Genomic DNA, 19,013 nt, shown 5'->3' with positions numbered 1-19,013 from the left:
AGGGGCATTGCTCAGAATTCTATTTGAGGTTTATATGGTCGACTTTCCTTCACTCTGCTCCCTTGCGCTTACGTTTCTGTGGATGGTTGTTCATCCCTAACACAGACTTTGCAAAGGCATTTGGTCCTCTTACTTCTATGACAGCTCACAGATTTTCCTGAGTTTTTCTTCTCTTTCAGTTCCTCATCCAAGAAAGTTTTCAATGTAGGTGTTCTGCGTATTTCTGGAAATATCTTTCTTATGCTGTTAGAGTGGAATGACAATTTGTCTGGGTGTTAAATTCCAGATTTCTTTCTTTCAATTCTTTAAAATGACACCTTATATGGGGCACCTGGGTGGCTCAGTTGGTTAAGCCTCTGCCTTCAGCTCAGGTCATGATCTCGGGGTCCTGGGTTGCTCAGCGTGGAGTCTGCTTCTCCCTCTCCCTCTGCCACTCCCCCTGCTTGTTCTCACTTGCTCTCTCTTGCTCTCTTGTTCGAATAAAAAAATAAATTAAAATAACACCTTGTAGTCTCCTTATATGATATGCTGAGAAATCTGGTACCTGTGGTTCTTGTTCCCTTGCAGGTGATCTGTTCTTTCTCTCTATGGAACTTCCTTTTTCTGAAAACTTTACTTTTGATGCAGGTTGGCTGATCCGAGGACCCAGACGGGGGAGCCTCACAGGACCAGCCAAGAAGGTCTTCGGCTTCATGCAGGATGGAAATCAAATGAGAACTGCGAGGAAATGACAGCAGAGTTTGTTGAAGACAGAGGATGTAGATAGGACAGAGCGTTCGGGAGACTCTGAAATGAAAGGAGAATAAGTCTCATTTTTGCTTGGGGTCTTGGTTTTTATTGAGGATGGTGGTCTGGTGCACATGTCTTCTCGGGCATCTGGGAACTGGTCAGAGCAAGGACAAGTGCTCCGGTGTCCTCCTTAAATCTTATGCGCTCGAGCCAGGGCTCTTGGCGTCAAAGTGTCTGGAACCGGTGGTCTTGGAAAGCATCCATGAGGACCTCTCCTGGTCAGTCTTTGGATGTCATCTGTTGTGCTGGACGTCTCCGAAGAAATCACTAACCCTTCACATTTACAAGGAGGACATACGTTACCTGTGCGAGAAGGCAGGTATAGGACCAGCGTGCAGGTCCTAGCAAGAACAGAAGTGGGAGAAGGAGGAAAGAAGCAGTTTTTCAGGGCCCCTCAGTTTCCCTGTTGAACAGTCAACACTGAATATAATGCAGACGGACACCTTTCACTGTCCTCGGGCTTATCGGTCAGATAAACGCACGTTACAACATTTGTCAACAAGAAAAATAACTTGGTGTGAGTGAATTTCCATAGGTATCTAGACATGAGTGTTGAGAAGAACAAGTGAATTAAATAGATGGAAGTGGGGTAAAAGGTTCTCGGTGAATCTTTAAGTAATTTCCCCAAACCTGTTCGGTAGCCTGAAGCCTTAAAGTTTTGCTAAGTTGAACGATGGGTGCTCACTGAATATCTAAATCATTTCCAAATGAAATAAAATACTGAAGCGTTGCTTACTGAACATAGGCTTATCCATTTTTGGGTCCCATGTTCCAGAGCAGCCGAAGCTATTGACTGGGGCTGTGCGCGAGCGTGAGCCACGCTGGAAACGGCAGGGAAAGGACAGGGTACTGCGAAGTACGTCCACAAACTCACCGGTCTACAGAATCGTAGTGTCTCAATTGCTCATTCCCAGTTTTCACTAGAAATTAGGGTTTCTAAAGATTAAACATTCTAATTAACATCTAATTAAGACTGCTAGAAATAGAGGAAATATCTCCATATGCAAGGAAAGCGGGATGTGTATTTTTGGTAAAAGAAGGCATTAGGAAATACACTTTGTGGAGGGAAATGAAAGTAATTTTGACCTAAAGTAAAGCTGGTTACTTCAGAAAGGGAAAGAGAACAGGGAACAAACTAACAGAGAAAGTTTTAGAAGGTCTGTGGAGAAGGAATTTTGTGGGAGGAATTTTATGTGTGATGAGCTGGAAGAAACTGAATGAAGTTGTTCTCAGGGTTTGAACACCAAGCTTTCGCATCTGTGGTGTGTGTGCATAAAACCGGGACCTAATTTTCTTCCTTCTGCTGAAAGGACATTGGTCTGCTCCTGGGAAGAGATCGTGAAAGGGTTTCCTTTATTTTTCCAAATGATTTGCCCAGAAAACAAGGAATCTATGCTTTGCCAAAACAATCTCCCACGTCTGTCAGGCCTTTGCTCGCTAAAGGAAAGTTCGTCCTCTCGACAAGAAGAGTTAAGTTTTGCGAAGAACTACGTAACCTTCTGTGCTTGCCTGTGAAGACTTTGTCACTTTGGTTAAAGGGATAACCAAATACTGTTTCACAACAACCTGTGATCCTATTTGACTGAGTATTTGAAAATCTTTTTATCTTTTTGACAAACTTTCCAAAATTCGAATTCTGGGTAAAGTCTTTTTGAACTTAAAATAATTTTGAGTTTTACGGAGGGTCCCTGAAATATCTTAAGATTTGTTCTCTATCCTTATATAAAGGATATTTTAAACTAATTCGGCTTATTTGATATGTTAAATTACACGGGAAGCGTTGTCAAATAAGAAACATGCTAAGCCTTCTTTACTCTATGTCTGTATAGGTATATGCTATCCATGTTCCAGAAATTATGTGAAATTTCTGGAAATCTGACCTGTCCTGATTTAACACCAGTCATAATTTTAAAATGTCTGTCACAGAAATAAGGAAACCCTCTTGTCAACTCCATCACAGTGAGGTCTCATCAGATACATGAAGATGGGCATTTAAGCCTTTTGTCATCTAAAGACCCTAGTGTTTCCCCGTGATGCTTTTGCACATTGCCGCATCTGGAGAGAAATTCCGGAACAGGCCCTGGCAAGTGCTGCGGAGGACAGGTCTCTGAGGGCTCCAGAAGTCCACCGTCGAACCGCATTTAAGGACACTGTTTCTCTAAGCTATCCACGACAAAGAGCCATTCAGTAAAATCTTTGTGAAATATAAAGTGATTACTTTTTCTCCCTACCTGATCCCTCCGGAATTCAGAGACTCTTGAGTACTTTTTCTCGTGGCAATATACTCACTCAGTTGCACACATGCAACAATCTATTGTCCTTGTCAGTGGGCCACTGGCTCCATGGCTAAGGCCCCACGGGAAGGGTCATTCCTACCTGCCACCTCCAACCTTTGAACCTCATGATTCCCGGGGAACACACACACCGGTCAGGCACTTTGACCATCAGTCTAACAACACTTTCCTGTGCGTACCAACCTCAAACCTCAGAGCTAATCAGACACACCAACGGCACCATTTAGACTCAGTTGGCAAAATTCATAGCCTTCACACACCCCGGCCACGGGCACTGTCACAGGTCTGGAATCTCAGGTGTATCCCTTTGGGAGCTCAGAGACTCACCCTTCGAGATACCACAGGAAGCGCAGTGCACCTGACTCCTACTTCTTCCGACTCATAGCTAAGAAAGGGAGACATACTTTTTTTTTTTAAGATTTTATTTATTTATGTGACAGAGAGACAGCCAGGGAGAGAGGGAACACAGCGGGAGTGAGAGAGGAAGAAGCAGGCTCCCAGCAGAGGAACCCGATGTGGGACTCGATCCCAGAACGCCGGGATCACGCCCTGAGCCAAAGGCAGACGCTTTAACGACTGCGCTACCCAGGCGCCCCATGGGAAATATACTTTAATATTGTACGGGCCTCGCTGCTTCTATTCGAAATAACCATGCTTGGGGCACCTCGGTGGCTCAGTCGGTCAAGCGTCTGACTCCTGATTTCGGCTCAGGTCATGATCTCAGGGTCATGAGATCGAGCCCCATGTTGAGCTCTGTGCTCAGTGTGGACTCTGCCTGAGATTCTCTGCCTTTCTCTCTCCCCCGTCCCTCCCCTTGCTCACACCCGTGCACGCTCTCACTCTCTCTCTCTCAAGTAAATAAATAAATAAATTCTTTTTTAAAAAGAAAGAAAGAAAAGAAAAAGGAAAAAGAAATAACCAGGCTTTGAGAAAGTCATCTTTTTTTTTTTTAAAGATTTTATTTATTTATTCGACAGAGATAGAGACAGCCAGCGAGAGAGGGAACACAAGCAGGGGGAGTGGGAGAGGAAGAAGCAGGCTCATAGCGGAGGAGCCTGATGTGGGGCTCGATCCCATAACGCCGGGATCACGCCCTGAGCCGAAGGCAGATGCTTAACCGCTGTGCCACCCAGGCGCCCCGAGAAAGTCATCTTTTCACAGAGATGAAGACCTTAAGCATCACATCTTGAAACCCAGAGATCCGTCTACTGGCAAAGACACCTCCTCGGAGACTCTCTTCACCTCACTGGAAAGGCCCCAGCAGCTGCTGTTAACCAACCGTTGTGCTGCCAGTGGATCTCCAGGGAACAGAGTCTCAGGACCCCATCTGAAGAAACCACCCAGCCCTGCCTGGCCCTGCACCTGACGACCCAAAAGTCAAGACTTCCCAGAACCAAAGCAGAGGACACCTGACAGGACAGCTTCCCTAAGACGACCCAGCCAGGCCCACATGCCCTTTCTTGCTTCGGCTCCTTGTCTTACTTTCTCTCTCTTTTTCTTGAGAAGACAGTGCCCCTACCCTCATTTTCCAATCTATTGCAAAAATGGAAAACCTTTCTTACTGTTGGATCTGTCACCAGAAACTCCGATCTGTTCACAGTGTCTGCAACTAATTTATCTTTGGTTCCAAAGGCCCCTGCTGATTATCCCTGTGAGCCCATGGATGTTACCTAGAGGCGAGGCTATGCCCATGTATTCCCACACCTTGTTCCAGCTTTTCCCCAGTCACACCTGTGCGGCTCAGCCAGCTCCCTCCATCTTTGCCAATCAACAGTCTTCAACCCCCACGTTCTTTCCTTATCTAAATGCGATCTCTCTCTCTCTCAAAAAAAAGAAAAAAAAATGAGATCTCTCTCCCCATGACCAAGAGAAATACAAGTGAGTTTACACCTCTTTGCAAGGTTTTTAGAAAAGACCCCTTGAGGAAGAGATGGCCTCACAGAGTGTCATCGAGACTCCTCTGATCCATGGCTTGAAAGGATCAATCAGGAAATTGTGGCTAATGAATGTATCAATAACCAAATCCTAGCTGGAGTCCTCTAGCCTCCATCTGGCTTTGTTTTGTTTGCGGTGGATGGCATTTCCCTGGGACATATTAATATTTAAATAGCTGGCAAGTCGGAGGTCAATCCCTACTGTGACATTTCACTGTCCCTGTTAACAGCCATAACACATCAGAAGCTTCCCATCGGTTTACCCCAGTGAGCCACCATAACCGCCTCCCTGGAGGCCTACCTGACTCTGGGTTTGCCTCCAGAGGGAGCGTCTTTCTTCTGGGGCTGGAATAAGGCTGAGATGCAGGATCGGAAGTCTCTCCGTGACACTAGGAGCCTCGGCTGGCTCCACAGCCAGAGCCGTGCAGCCCGGCGAACACCAGCAGACCCGCCAGCCACGGTAGTTTGGGACGGCTGCATCGCCTTGATTCTCCACTTGCTGAACCACGAGGGGTTTGTGTGATGGCAACACCACCTGTTGCACATGGATAGATGCCTCTGGAGAAGTAGAAATCCACTCACCCCAGGTCAGGGAAGGAGCACACTGTGATGCCCCCACCTCCGTCTGTTGAGCTGCCTGCCTTCAGGCTGGGGCTCCCACCTCAGAGCGTCCTACCAGCTGGAGTTGTTGCGTGACTCTTAATTCTGCTTTGCATAATTGTTTTTGAACTTTGTACGGGCTGCCTGTTCACTCTGCAACCAGGGCTCTAACAGCGCTCTTACGGGTCTAGGGGCTGACTGGCTTCGAGCTCATGTGCTCCTTCTTGCTGACCGAAGTTCTTAGTCTGTAGCAGAACTACCCTACTTTCCTTGAGATTTGCAGACCACTGGCCTCGCGGAGTGAAGGACCAGACTCCCCCAGAAGACGAGGCCTGACTGCATCTGAAAACAGCTGTCCCAGATGCCAGCAAGTCTGTTCAGGGTCACACCCACATCTGACTCCCCCCCCCCACCTGCTCCTCCTGCAGCCCCCCTCCCCTCTCCCTCCCCCACCTTGCCTTCACCTGGACAAGGAAAAGGGTCTTTGGGACTTGAGTTCACCCTTTTTTCCAGGTTGCCAGCTTCCAGAATAAAGCAACCCTTCCTTTCCCCCATCACTTCTCTCTCCAGTCTTGATTTTCGAGCCACAAGCCACTGAGCCTGACTGAGCTGGGAACCAGTTCTCTGTCTGGTACCAGGGTGATGCTGTCTCTGTGCATGGAGACAATCTCCACGGACAGTAGGTGGGGGTGCCGGAGGGTTCTCCCTCCTGCCCTTCCTCCTTACTCAAATGTGGCCTCCATTTCCAACCTGGGCACTCTCCCTCTGACCTGGGACAAGACGACCAGGAGAGGTCCTTCCTGGCGCAGAAGGACGAACCCACTAAATGTAGACGTGATCAGCAGTGCTTTCAGGAAAGATCTTGATCGAAACGGGGAAATGTGAAAATAAATGAAGGAAACCTCATTTAAAACGGAGACCGGAGAGCCTGGGTGGTGCAGTCGGCGACGCTGGGTCAGGACCTCAGGGTCCCGGAATGGAGTCCTGCCTCAGGCCCCTGCCCCGCGGCCTGCTTCTCCCGCTGCCCCTCCCCCTGCTCGTGCTCTCTGTCAAATACAGAAACAAAATCTTTTTAAAAGATTAGCATGGCACACTGGGTGTTACACGCAACTAATGAATCATCGAACTTTACATCAGAAACCAGGGATGTGCTGTACGGTGACTAACATAATATAATAAAAAAATTTTTTTTAATTTTTTTAATTAAATAAAACAAAACGGAGCCAGGAAGCCCAGGAGGGAGAGCGCTCACGCCCCCCCCCTCACGCTGTGGCCCCACGTGGCGGTCCTGACAAGAGGTCAGCTTTCACACGGACGGCTCCCTCGTTGCCGGTTGGAAAAGGCAAGGTGTCTCTGGCCCAGCAGCCACGCCCGGCCCGGCACCCGTGGCCGCTGAGAAGCCCCCGGCCGGCTCCGGTGCCCCCAACCCGCGGCTCCAACAGCCTCCCCTCTCGGCTCCCCCTGCCTGCGGCCCACCGCGGCTCGCCCGGCCGACTGCCTGCCTCTCCCTAAACAAGCTCGTTCTGCTGGTGAAACAGCCGCCGTTTCAGGGACTGACGTGCACGCGGCTCCTTATCGTCCCTGCTCGGTGCTGGCCTCTCTAACCCTGCCAGCCCTGCTCTTTTCAGAGCTGCGGCCCCTCCGCCCCGATTCCGGTCGGATGCTGTCACCCACCGCTGTCTGTAAGCCCCGTCCACCCCTGCGCGAGGACCTGCGGCGGCCCTGGGGGTCGGCTGGGAGCGGAGGGGAGGCTTTCCTGCGGCCTCCTGGCAACGTCCGCGCAAACCGCGGCGGGGGACAGCCCGGTGGACAGCCCGGGGGACAGCCCGGTGGACAGCCCGTTACACGGCCATGTGGACGGCCCAGGGGACAGCCCGGTGGACAGCCCGTTACACGGCCATGTGGACGGCCCAGGGGACAGCCCGGTGGACAGCCCGGGGGACAGCCCGGTGGACGGTCCGGTACACGGCCATGTGGACGGCCCGGGGGACAGCCCGGTGGACAGCCCGGCGGACGGCCCAGGGGACAGCCCAGTACAGCCCGGTGGACGGCCCAGGGGACAGCCCGGGGGACAGCCCGGTGGACGGCCCGGGGGACGGCCCGGGGGACAGCCCGGTACAGCCCGGTGGACGGCCCAGGGGACAGCCCAGGGGACAGCCCGGTGGACGGCCCCGGGGACGGCCCGGTACAGCCCGGTGGACGGCCCAGGGGACAGCCCGGGGGACAGCCCGGTGGACGGCCCGGGGGACGGCCCGGTACAGCCCGGTGGACGGCCCAGGGGACAGCCCGGTACAGCCCGGTGGACGGCCCAGGGGACAGCCCAGGGGACAGCCCGGTGGACGGCCCCGGGGACGGCCCGGTACAGCCCAGGGGACAGCCCGGGGGACGGCCCGGTGGACGGCCCGGGGGACGGCCCAGTACAGCCCGGTGGACGGCCCGGGGGGCAGCCCGGGGGGCAGCCCGGGGGACAGCCCGGTGGACGGCCGGGGGGACGGCCCGGTACAGCCCGGTGGACCGCCCAGGGGACAGCCCGGGGGACAGCCCGGTGGACGGCCCGGGGGACGGCCCAGTACAGCCCGGTGGACGGCCCGGGGGGCAGCCCGGGGGACAGCCTGGGGCCCGGGCAGGGTCGGTCCTGGCCTCTGCGCGCGGGCGTCCGGGCGCCCAGCCACGCCGCAGGCTCAGCTCTCCAGACGCAGTGCGGGCTCCCCGCGGGGTCCACGCGGTTTGTCACGCGGACGCACACGCGCAGCCACGCCACAGACTAACGCGGGGGTGGGGAGACACCCCAAGCAGAGCGGGTCTGCGGTGGCAGCTGACCCAGGCCTCCGCGGGGTCGCTCGTGTCCGCGCCCTGGACGCCACGAGCTCGGAAACCCTCGGGGGAGCCTTGGCTTTCAGAAGCGCTCAGGGAGTCCCGTCTGAGGGTCCCGGCGGTTCGCTGCACACCCTCTGCTTCTGCCGGTTGTTGCGGAAAAGTAAGAATCAGGCCGGCGACAGACCAAGGGACACTCGGACAAGGAGGAGGGCTCGGGTTTATTTGACGCCGACGGACCCAGATGAGCTCCTGCGCCAATCCTGGGTCCGGGGACCGGGATTGCAGGGCTCTTACAGGGAACGCAGGCGGCCAGGCTCCGAGGGCTGCGCTGACTGCGGTAGGTGGGATGGACCTGGTGGAGCCGGGGCTGCTCTCCGCGGGACCAGCGGTGCAGGGAGCCCGTGGCGGAAAGCCGGTTTACAGGAGCAGAAAAGGCTGTCTGTCTCTTGCTCCCGCTAGGGCTTCTGGTTACCTCTAGCTTATTGTTAGTAACTTTCCCTCTTCTGGGGCCTCCTGGCCTGGGCCTGCTCTGGGCAGTTTACCTCTTCAGGGTATCAGTTCTGGGGGTCGTCTGCGGGCGCTGGTCTCATAGCTGCAGTGAGCCTCTAACTGCTCACAGGTCCCTGCTTGACATGAGTGACTCCATCTTGCTCTCTACAAAGAGTCTCTGCTGTTTCATCACCTGAACCAAGCATGGGGTTTCCTTCTCTGTCCCTGTTCTCCCTGGGATGCCCCCACTCTCTGCTCCTGGAGAGCCCTGGGTTTTCCCCCAAGGAAGACCTCTGGGAAGTGGAGAATGTTTCCTACATTGTGTGGGTGCAGGCCTGGTGATGTGAAAATCCTACTTATCCTTGTACCCTTTGATTTATATTTATTTTTTTTTTAAGATTTGTATTTATTTATTTGTCAGAGAGAGAGAAAGAGAACACAAGTAGGGGGAGCGGCAGGCAGAGAGAGCCCCAGGCTCCTCCATCCCAGGACCCTGGGATCATGAGCTGAGCCACCCCCACGCCCCTCCTTGTGACCTTTTAAAGGAGAGAGAGACTCTGGGTGTGCTGGTTGAAGCTGAATAATGCCATCCCAAGGAGTGCTAAAGGACTCACAGCTACCCTTCCCTTCCTCTCCCCACCATCCCTCCCCTCCCTCTCCTGCCCTCCCTTCCCTTCATCTCCTCTCCCCTCCTCTCCCCTCCCCAGGCCTCAGATGAGCAGAGCCACAGAGACGGGGGAGAAAGATTTAAACTCAAACAGTCCACCGACCTTTGTGATGGTTGAAGCAAAGCCTCAGGCTGGGAGCCAGTACCCAAGGCTCACTGCAGACTTGCAGCTGGAAGCCCGCGGAACAAGGTTTCCAGTGTCTGGGCAGGTTCTCAGGGCAGGAACCCAACCCAGCCGGGAAATCGCTTGGGCTGTTAATCAGAAACAGCAAGGAAACAAAGCAATGGAATCCCTTGTTTTTAGGGACTAAGTTCTGTTTCTCCCTGAGGCTGGGGTTGTTTTCATTCCTAGTACTTGAACCGTTTTGGACTCCAACTTAGGAATTTTAGTTCAATCTCTTTGAGGCTTAGCTTACTGACGGAAAGGATTAATTCCCAAATAATAATTTCTCTTGGATACTGGATATTGGAAATGGGTTTATATTCAATAACATTTTTAAAAAATATTTTATTTTTTTATTTATTTGAGAAACAGCGTGAGCACAAGCAGGGGGAGGGGCAGAGGGAGAAGCAGGCTCCCCGCTGAGCAGGGAGCCCGATGCGGGATTCGATCCCAGGATCATGACCTGAGCTGAAGGCAGACACTTCACCGACGGAGTCCCCCAGGCGTCTCAAAAAGGTTTATATTCAAATTGGGGCATTTCGAATGCTGTTACTATACATCAGAGCTTTTTTATGCTTTCCTTTGATTTAAAAGTTAACTTTTATTTCAGTGTTCTGGATAATGAGAGAAAAAACTCTCTAAAGGCCCGACATACAAGGGAAGCCACTTCAGATTTCTAAGTCAGCAGGACTGTACACAAACTTTGTTCAAACCAAAAGCCTGATTTAGGGCCTGCCCTGCAAGCATGCCTTGGGAATGAGTGGCCTACAGGAAAATCATGTCGACCTTGAGATACCTATTAATGCTGGTACGCCCTGCACTCCTCATTATAACCCTAACCCCAGATGCTAACCTATAATCTTCCTGCATTTTTACAAGATATGAAAGAGCATATAACCCTGTAAAACTGTTCATTCTTCCTTCCCTGTGAAGTCATGTTTCCCAGGCAGTTGTCCTAACTGCGGTTGGAATAACACTTTCTTTCTTGTAGAGATTCTTTTTTTTTAAACACCATTTCTTTGTTTGTTTTTTTTAAGATTTTATTTATTTATTTCAGACAGAGAGAAAAGAGAGAGCTGAGCGAGCACAAGCAGGGGGAGGGGCAGAGGCAGATGGAGAAGCAGGCTCCCCGCTGAGCAGGGAGCCCTACATGGGGCTCAATCCCAGGACCCTGATCCCAGGACCCCGGGATCATGACCCAAGCCAAGGGCAGACACTTCACCGACCGAGCCACCCAGGCACACCTCTCAGAGAGATTCTAAAGGGTTTGTTCACTTTGCATCAACAATAGGATGGTAAAGGATAACACGGGTGGAAAACGGGATGGAAAGGGAACTGGGCCCAGAATACAAGGTAATGTTTTTTTGTTTTTGTTTTTTTAAAGATTTTATTTATTTATTTGACAGAGAGACAGCCAGCGAGAGAGGGAACACAAGCAGGGGGAGTGGGAGAGGAAGAAGCAGGCTCATAGTGGAAGAGCCTGATGTGGGACTCGATCCCAGAATGCCGGGATCACGCCCTGAGCCGAAGGCAGACGCTTAACGACTGCGCTACCCAGGCGCCCCCCAGAATACAAGGTAATGTTAATCTAAGGAACGGACTGTTCTTGCCCACGTCAGGGTGCTAGGAAGCAAAGGCTCCCACCACCAGCAGCCCTAGGAGGGTACCCAAGAGCTGGTTTTGTGAGGAAAGTCTGGCCCCATCTCGAGCAGGGGCAGCCGGTTGTCCATGGAGTTGGCATAAGGTCTGACTGGTTGAAGAGGACAAAGGCTAGCAAGGGGTTGTGGGGAGTGGCTTTTAGGGTGACTGCAGCAAAACTGCAGGAGGAAGGGCTCTGAGTTTACCTCTTTGGAGAATTTGGAGATTTGGAGAATTCTTCCGTGAAGAACTAAAGGGTCTGAGATTTCACCCACTTCCAAGCTGGCCAATGAGCCTGCCGGTGTCAGAAGACGCAGGCGCCTGGGTCAGAGACAAGTCAGTTCACTTCCCATAGCAAGTCAGTTCACTTCCCGTAGCAAGAGCAGCAGCCATATGTCACCGTCCACTGAAGGCCCGTAGAGAGCCAGATGACAGCTGCGCAAACCGAGGGTTCCCAGAGAGGACACCTGGATGGAGAGAACCTGATGTTTCTGTCCTGGGTGCGACCCCTGCCCCCAAAGAGGTATTAGTGTCATTGTACTGGACAAGAGACACACCTACCCTCTGCTCCAGAAAGCGACACTGTCTCCACCCTCCAAGGCTGTTTAGGAAGAAAATGTCCTCAAAAGGGTGGTCTGGAACTAGGGAATGAGCCACGAACAGTTTCTCCAAGTGCTTCTCTCCAGCTGGCGCCTAGAGACTCAGGGTCTCCCGCTCAAGTCTCTCTATAGGGGCGGGTCTAGGGGCCTCTGTCCCGTTGGGCAACTCAGGAGTGTAAGGTGCAGAGCAAGTTTGAGGGAGCTGCCCTCCCACTGCGGACACTCAGGGGACAGTCTACCCGAGGCTCAGACTTGAGAGGGACATATGGGGCCCCCACTATGGCTGCTATTCTAAGCTGGGCTCTCTGCGCCAGCAGCGGTCACAGGCCTCTGCAGAGATGCGTCCCTGTGGACCTGCTTCCCTGCACGCACAAACCCAGACCCCTTGCGTCGCATGGCTTTCAGTTTCTCTCACGTGAAACTCTTCAGACAGCGGGGCTCATCTGACCCCTAAGCCAGCGCCCCTCACACTAGGGCCACATCCTGGGCCTCCTGGGCCAATGATGCCCAGACCCATCCCAAGTGCCCCCACGGGAGTGCACCTGCCACTTCAGGGAAACGGTGAAGTGGGGAATGATCTGGGAAACAAAGGCAGAAGAAAAATTATTAAATTTCCTTACTACCTACAGCCCATTGACAAGACCTTGAAACAGGCAGAGTGACCTTGTCCTAGGGACTCAGCTGCCCGGATGTTAATACTTAGGGCAAAAGGAAATCCTAGCCAGACCCCACCCCTCCACCCCAGTTCCCTATAAGTCTACCTGAAAGTTTAAAAATTCCTTTGAAAACTTCCTTTAGGGCTCCTGGGTGGCTCAGTTGGTTAGGTGTCTGCCTTTGGCTCAGGCTGTGATCTCAGGGTCCTGGGATTGGGCCCCACATCCGGCTCCCTGCTCAGTGGGGCGTCTGCTTCTCCCTCTGCCACCACATCACACACACCCCCCACCCTGCTCACGTGCGCACCACTGCACACTCTATGTCAAATAACGAAATTAAATATTTAAGAAAGAACCCTGCTCTATCTCTACTCCCCCAGATACACGTTAGTGATCATGCCCCAGGGATATGACCCCCCATATACATCTGAAGGGTCATGACTGAGTTTGTCCTGAACAGTAATAAATGAACTTTGCGAACAATAGCTAGCCCCCCAGGATCCTGGGAGACTTTCCCTAACCCTGACCCCCTCCCAACTTGAAGGTATATAATGGTCCCCTCCTCAGGACCTCCCTGCAGCTCTTCTGCCCGTGGGTCCTGTCCCTGTGCCTTAATAAAACCACGTTTTAGCACCAACGACGTCTCAAGAATTCCTTCTTGGCTGTGAGCTTCTAACCCTAACATCTTTCCTACATCAGCGAGGATGGCATGTGGCAACCTCAACACCACCCCAGTCCCCAGGGTCAGTCCTGGCCCTGCCGGCAGGCTCCGGAGCCCACCCCAGCCCCGGGGCCTGCCCCCACCCCAGGGAGTCCCCTCTCGGAGCCCCTTTCGGTTCTCAGCCCCCTCCTGCAGCCTGGAGGGGTCCGGGATGACAGCGCACTTGAGTCTCCCTAGGAGCCCTCTGGACAACCTCACCCCAGCCGGAGCCCCCCACCCCACCCCAGGGTCTTAAGGCGAGCACCGCCCCCAGCGCCCCAAGAAACGTGCTGCCCTCTCCCAACACACCACCGGAGCCACGCACTCCGATGGTGCAGGCCCCCTCGGCTGCCCGCAGGGTGCAGACCCTTATCCTCAGCTGGGCACCCGCCCCTACCCCATCTCGCCCCTTTGAAAAAGGAGGTGCCCCCCCCCCCAGACTCCTCCAGCTACGCATGAACCTGCGACGCCACCTGGTGGCCGCCTGGGCAAAATGCGACCTCCGGGAGGGGTGCCAGAAGGGCAAGGAGCGAGCTGAGAAAGAGGGGGATCCTCCCAGAGGACCTGTCACGGGATTGCTGCCTAATCCCTCGGTCCCTCAACCCCAAAGAGAGCCAAGGATCCCAGGGGTCCCGGCACTGACTTAACCCTAATTCTGATTCTGATGGTCCCCATCGCATTTCATTTTTTAAAAAAGATTTTTATTTATTTATTTATTTACTTATTTAGAGAGACAGGACGCACAGGCAGGGGGAGAGGGAGAAGCACACTCCCCACTGAGCAGGGAGCCCAATGTGGGGCTGGATCCCAGGACCCAGAGATCATCACCTGAGCCTAAGGCAGAAGTTTACCTGATTGAGCCACCCAGGTGCCCCACCCCATCCCCATCGCATTTCTGATTGGACTAAAGCCCAAATTAGGATGTGCTTTAAGGGGGGGGGCAGGAGGGGTGGTTCTGGACCCAAACATGAGGGTTCCCATTTTAACCTCCGGCTGTGGACTGAGTTGCCCCAGAGCAGATGGAGACAGGCTGACAGGGATGGCGGAAGGAACATGTGACTGGGCATGAATTTTTTTTTTTTTTAAGATTGTATTTATTTGACAGAGAGAGAGAGGGAGCAAGTGAGCACAAGCAAGGGGAGCAGCAGAAGGGAGAGTGAGAAGCAGGCTCCCCGCTGAGCCAGGGAGCCTGATGTGGGGCTCCATCCCAGGACCCTGAGATCATGACCTGAGCCAAAGGCAAACACTTAAAACCGACTGGGTCACCCAGGCGCCCCTGGGCATGAATTTTTTTAAAAAGTCCCAAGAGAAATTTTAAAAATAACTTGAACTAAATTAAAATGAAAACACAGCTTACCAAAATCCTGGGGTACAGCAAAAGCAGTGCTTAGAGGGAAATCTATAGAATTAAATATATACTCAAAAAGAGGAAAGACCTAAAATCAATAATCTGAACCTCAATCTTAGGAAACTAGAGAAGGAAGAGGCAATATAAGCCTAGAAACCGAAGAAAATAAATAATAAAAACTAGAGCAGAATCAATGAAATTGAAAACTGCACTCATTAGGGGGAAAAAATCAACAAAACCAAAAGCTGGTTATTTGGGAGACAAAGTCAATAAAATTGATAAAGTGCTAGCCAGGATAACAAAACTAAAAAGAGAAAACAGAGTTTACTACAATGAGAAATGGAAAAGGGGCCATCACTACAGATCTCATGGACATTAAAGGGATAATAAAGGAACACTATGAACAACTCTATGCTCACAAATTTGATAACTTCGATGAAATGGACCAATTCCTTGAAAGACACAGACTATCAAAGCTCACATAAGGAGAAATAGGTAAACTAAATAGGCCTATATTTATTCATGAAATTGGATCAATAATTAATAATATGCCAAACAAGAAAGCACCAGGCACAGATGGCGTCACCAGTGAATTGTACCAAATATTTAAGGGGGAAAAATGATACCAATTCTCTGCAATCTCTTCTGGAAAATAGAAACAAAAAATGCTTCTTAACTCATTCTGAGGCAGCATTACCCCAATAAAACCACAACCAGTTAGACATAAAAAAGAAAATAAAATTGCAGATCAGTGTTTCTCATGAACATAAAAGCAAAAATCCTTAACAAAATATTACCAAGTCCAATCCAACAATGAATTATACACCACAAAATAAGTATATTCTAGTAACCAAGTGGCATGCATTCTAGGTGTGCAAGGCTGGTTCAACATTTCACAAATCAGTTAGTGTAGTCTATCACAAGTATAGGCTAAGTTAGAAAAATAATATAATCTTTTTTTAAAAAAAGATTTCATTTATTTATTTGACAGAGAGAAAGCACAAGCAGGGGGAGCAGCAGAGGGAGAGGGAGAAGCAGGCTCCCTGTCCAGCAGGGACCCTGACATGGGGCTTGATCCCAGGATCCTGGGATCAAAACCTGAGCCGACAGCAGACACTCAACAACTGAGCCACCCAGGCACCCCCAAAATAATATGATCTTATCCACTGATGTTAAAAAAGCATTTGACAAAATCCAATACTCATTCATGATTAAAGCTCTCGACTAACTAGGAATAGAGGGACATTTCTTCAATTCGATTAAGGATCATCTACCAAAAAATGTATAGTTAATACATTTCTTAATTGTAAGGAACTAGATATTTTCCCCTTAGGATCAGAAACAAGGCAGGGCACCTGGATGATCTTGAGACTGAGACTTGAGTCAGGAGACTGAGCACACACACACCCCCCAACACCCCCCAACACCCCTCTCCATGCTCAGCAGGGAATCTGCTTCTCTCCCTTTCCCTCCCCCTCTGCTCCTCTTCCTGTTTGCACACTCGCTCCCTCTTTCTCTCTAAAATAAATAAATAAATCTTTTTTAAAAAAAGATTGGGAACAAGGCAAGGATGTCCCCTCTCACCACTGCCACTGAACATTGTACTGGGAATCTAGGATGTGAAATAAATAAAATATGTACAGATTGGGAAGAAAAAAATAAAACTATCTTTGTTTACAGATGACATAACTGTTCATGTAGAAAACCCAAAGAATTAACAACAACAACAAAATTCCTGGAATTAATAAACAATTATTATGAGGTTGCAGGATACAAGGTTAATATACAAAAGTCAATTGCTTCCCTATACACCAGCAATGAACCATGGAAATTTGACATTTAAAACACAATACTGGGCACCTGGCCTGGCTGGTTCAGTCAGTTAAGCATCTGCCTTCAGCTCAGGTCATGATCCCGGAGTGCATGCTCTGCTCTCCCAGAGTCCCACATAGGGCTCTGTGTTCAGTGGAGAGTCTGCTTCTCCTTCTCCCTCTGCCATTCCACCTGCTTGTACTCTCTCTCTCTGTCAATTAAATAAATAAAATCTAAAATAATAACAATAATTTAAAAAATAAAACACAATACCATTTACATTACGACCATAAAAATGAAATACTTTGGTATAAATCTAACAAAATATGTTCAGGACCTACATGAGGAAAACTATAAAATGTTGATGAAAGAAATTGAAGTTCTAAATAAATGTAGGGGCACCTGGGTGGCTCAGTTAGTTAAGCAGCTGCCTTCAGCTTGGGTCATGATCCCAGGGTCCTGGGATTGAGGCCCACATAGGGCTCCCAGCTCAGCAGCGGGTCTGCTTCTCCCTCTCCTTGTGCTCCCCCCCTCCATGCACTCACTGTCTCTCTCTCTCTCTCTCTCTCTCTCTCTCAAATAAATAAATAAATAAATAAATAAATAAATAGGTATACCATGCTCATTGATAGGAACTCAATATTTTTAGGATGTCAGTTTTTCCCAGCTTGATCTATAGATTCAATGTAATTCCAATTTAAACCCTAGCAAGTTCTTGTGTAGATGTCGGCAAACTGATGGTAAAGCTTGTATGAGAAGGCCAACACACGGACTTGACATCACCATACTGAAAAGAATAACAAGATTGGAGGACTGATACTATATGACTTCCTAGACAGCTACAGTGATCAAGACAGCCTGATGCTGACAAAAGACTAGACAGATAGGTCAATGGAACATAACAGAGAGCCCAGAAATAGATCCATACAATATCTATCTTTGACAAAGGAGCAAAGTCAACACAATGAAGGAGCTAGTCTTTCACAAACAGTGGTGGAACAACTGAACATCCGTAAGCAAAAAATGAGTCTATACACAGACTAGGATTAGCTAAAAAACTGGTCATAGACCTAAATATAAACTGCAAAGTTTAAGACTTCTAGTAGATAACATAGGAGAAAATCTAAGTGAACTTGGATAAGCAAATCCATGAATGAAAAAACTGTTAAGGTGGACTTCATTAAAACTTTAAAATTCTGCTCGGCTAAATATACTGGTAAGACAGTGAAACAGACAAATCACAGATTAGGAGAAAATATTTCTGAAACATAAATCCAGTATAGGGCTGTATCTAAAATACACAAGGAACTCTCAACAATCAACAATACAGGGGCGCCTGGGTGGCGCAGTCATTAAGCATCTGCCTTCGGCTCAGGGCGTGATCCCGGCGTTCTGGGATCGAGCCCCACGTCAGGCTCCTCCGCTGGGAGCCTGCTTCTTCCTCTCCCACTCCCCCTGCTTGTGTTCCCTCTCTCACTGGCTGTCTCTCTCTGTCAAATAAATAAATAAAATCTTTAAAAAAAATCAACAATACAAAAACAATTTAAAAATGGGTAAAAGATCTGAACAGACACCTCACCAAAGAAGATGTACAGATGGCAAATAAGAATTTGAAAAGAGGGGCACCCGGGTGGCTCAGTCTTGGTTAAGTGTCTGCCTTCAGCTCAGGTCATGATCCCAGGGTCCTGGGATCAAGTTCCGCATCAGGCTCCCTGCTCAGTGGGAGCCTGCTTCTCCCTCTCCCTCTGCCCTCCCCCGCCACTTGTGCTCTCTGGCTTTATCTCTCTGTCAAATAAATAAATAAAATCTTTTTTTAAAAAAGAATTTGAAAAGATGTTCAACATCATATATCATTAGGGAGTTACAAATAAATAATGTTTAATAAGAAATAAGATAAATAAAATAATAAGATATCAATACAATGACTAAAATCTGAAAAACTGACAACACCAAATGCCGACAACGATGTGGGGCAATGGGAACTCTCATTCATTGTTGGAGAGAATGCAAATTGATGCAGCTATGTTAGAAGACATTTGGCAGTTTCTTCCAAAGCTAAACAGAGTCTTACTATATGGCCAGTAATTCCACTCTCAGGTAGTTATCCAATTGAATTGAAAACTTATGTCCACACAAAAACCTGCACACAAATATTTGTAGGAGCTTTATTCATGATTGCCAAAAACTAGGAGCAACCAGGATATCTTTCAAAGGTGAATGGATAAACTGTGGCAAATTCATACAAAGGAATATTATTCGGTGATTAAAAACAAAATTGTTGGGACACTTGGGTGGTGCAGTCGGTTAAGTGTCTCACTCTTGGTTTCGACTCAGGTCATGATTTCAGGGTTGTGAGATCAAATCCCGAGTCGGGCCCTACACTCAGCGTGGAGTCTGCTTGAGATTCTCTCTCTCCCTCTCCCTCTGCCCCTTTCCCCACTCACGCTCTCCCTCAAATGAATAAATAAATCTTTAAATTTTTAAAAAAATAAAAATAGTTATTAATCCAC

At 49.8% G+C, this 19,013-nt stretch overlaps 1 long non-coding RNA gene across 1 annotated transcript; it reads right to left on the bottom strand.

Moving 5' to 3' along the window:
• Positions 1-812: 812 nt before the first annotated feature.
• Positions 813-5,703, bottom strand: LOC130544673 (uncharacterized). The gene is made up of 2 exons (XR_008961138.1): positions 5,319-5,703; positions 813-1,130 (listed from the first exon to the last, which is right to left on the bottom strand). It is a non-coding gene; the product is annotated as an uncharacterized LOC130544673 (long non-coding RNA).
• Between the last annotated feature and the right edge of the window lie 13,310 nt (positions 5,704-19,013).

This window comes from Ursus arctos, unplaced genomic scaffold (assembly GCF_023065955.2).
Source record: "Ursus arctos isolate Adak ecotype North America unplaced genomic scaffold, UrsArc2.0 scaffold_23, whole genome shotgun sequence".
Taxonomy (NCBI): domain Eukaryota; kingdom Metazoa; phylum Chordata; class Mammalia; order Carnivora; family Ursidae; genus Ursus; species Ursus arctos.
This window is presented reverse-complemented; position numbering and strand designations above follow the sequence as displayed.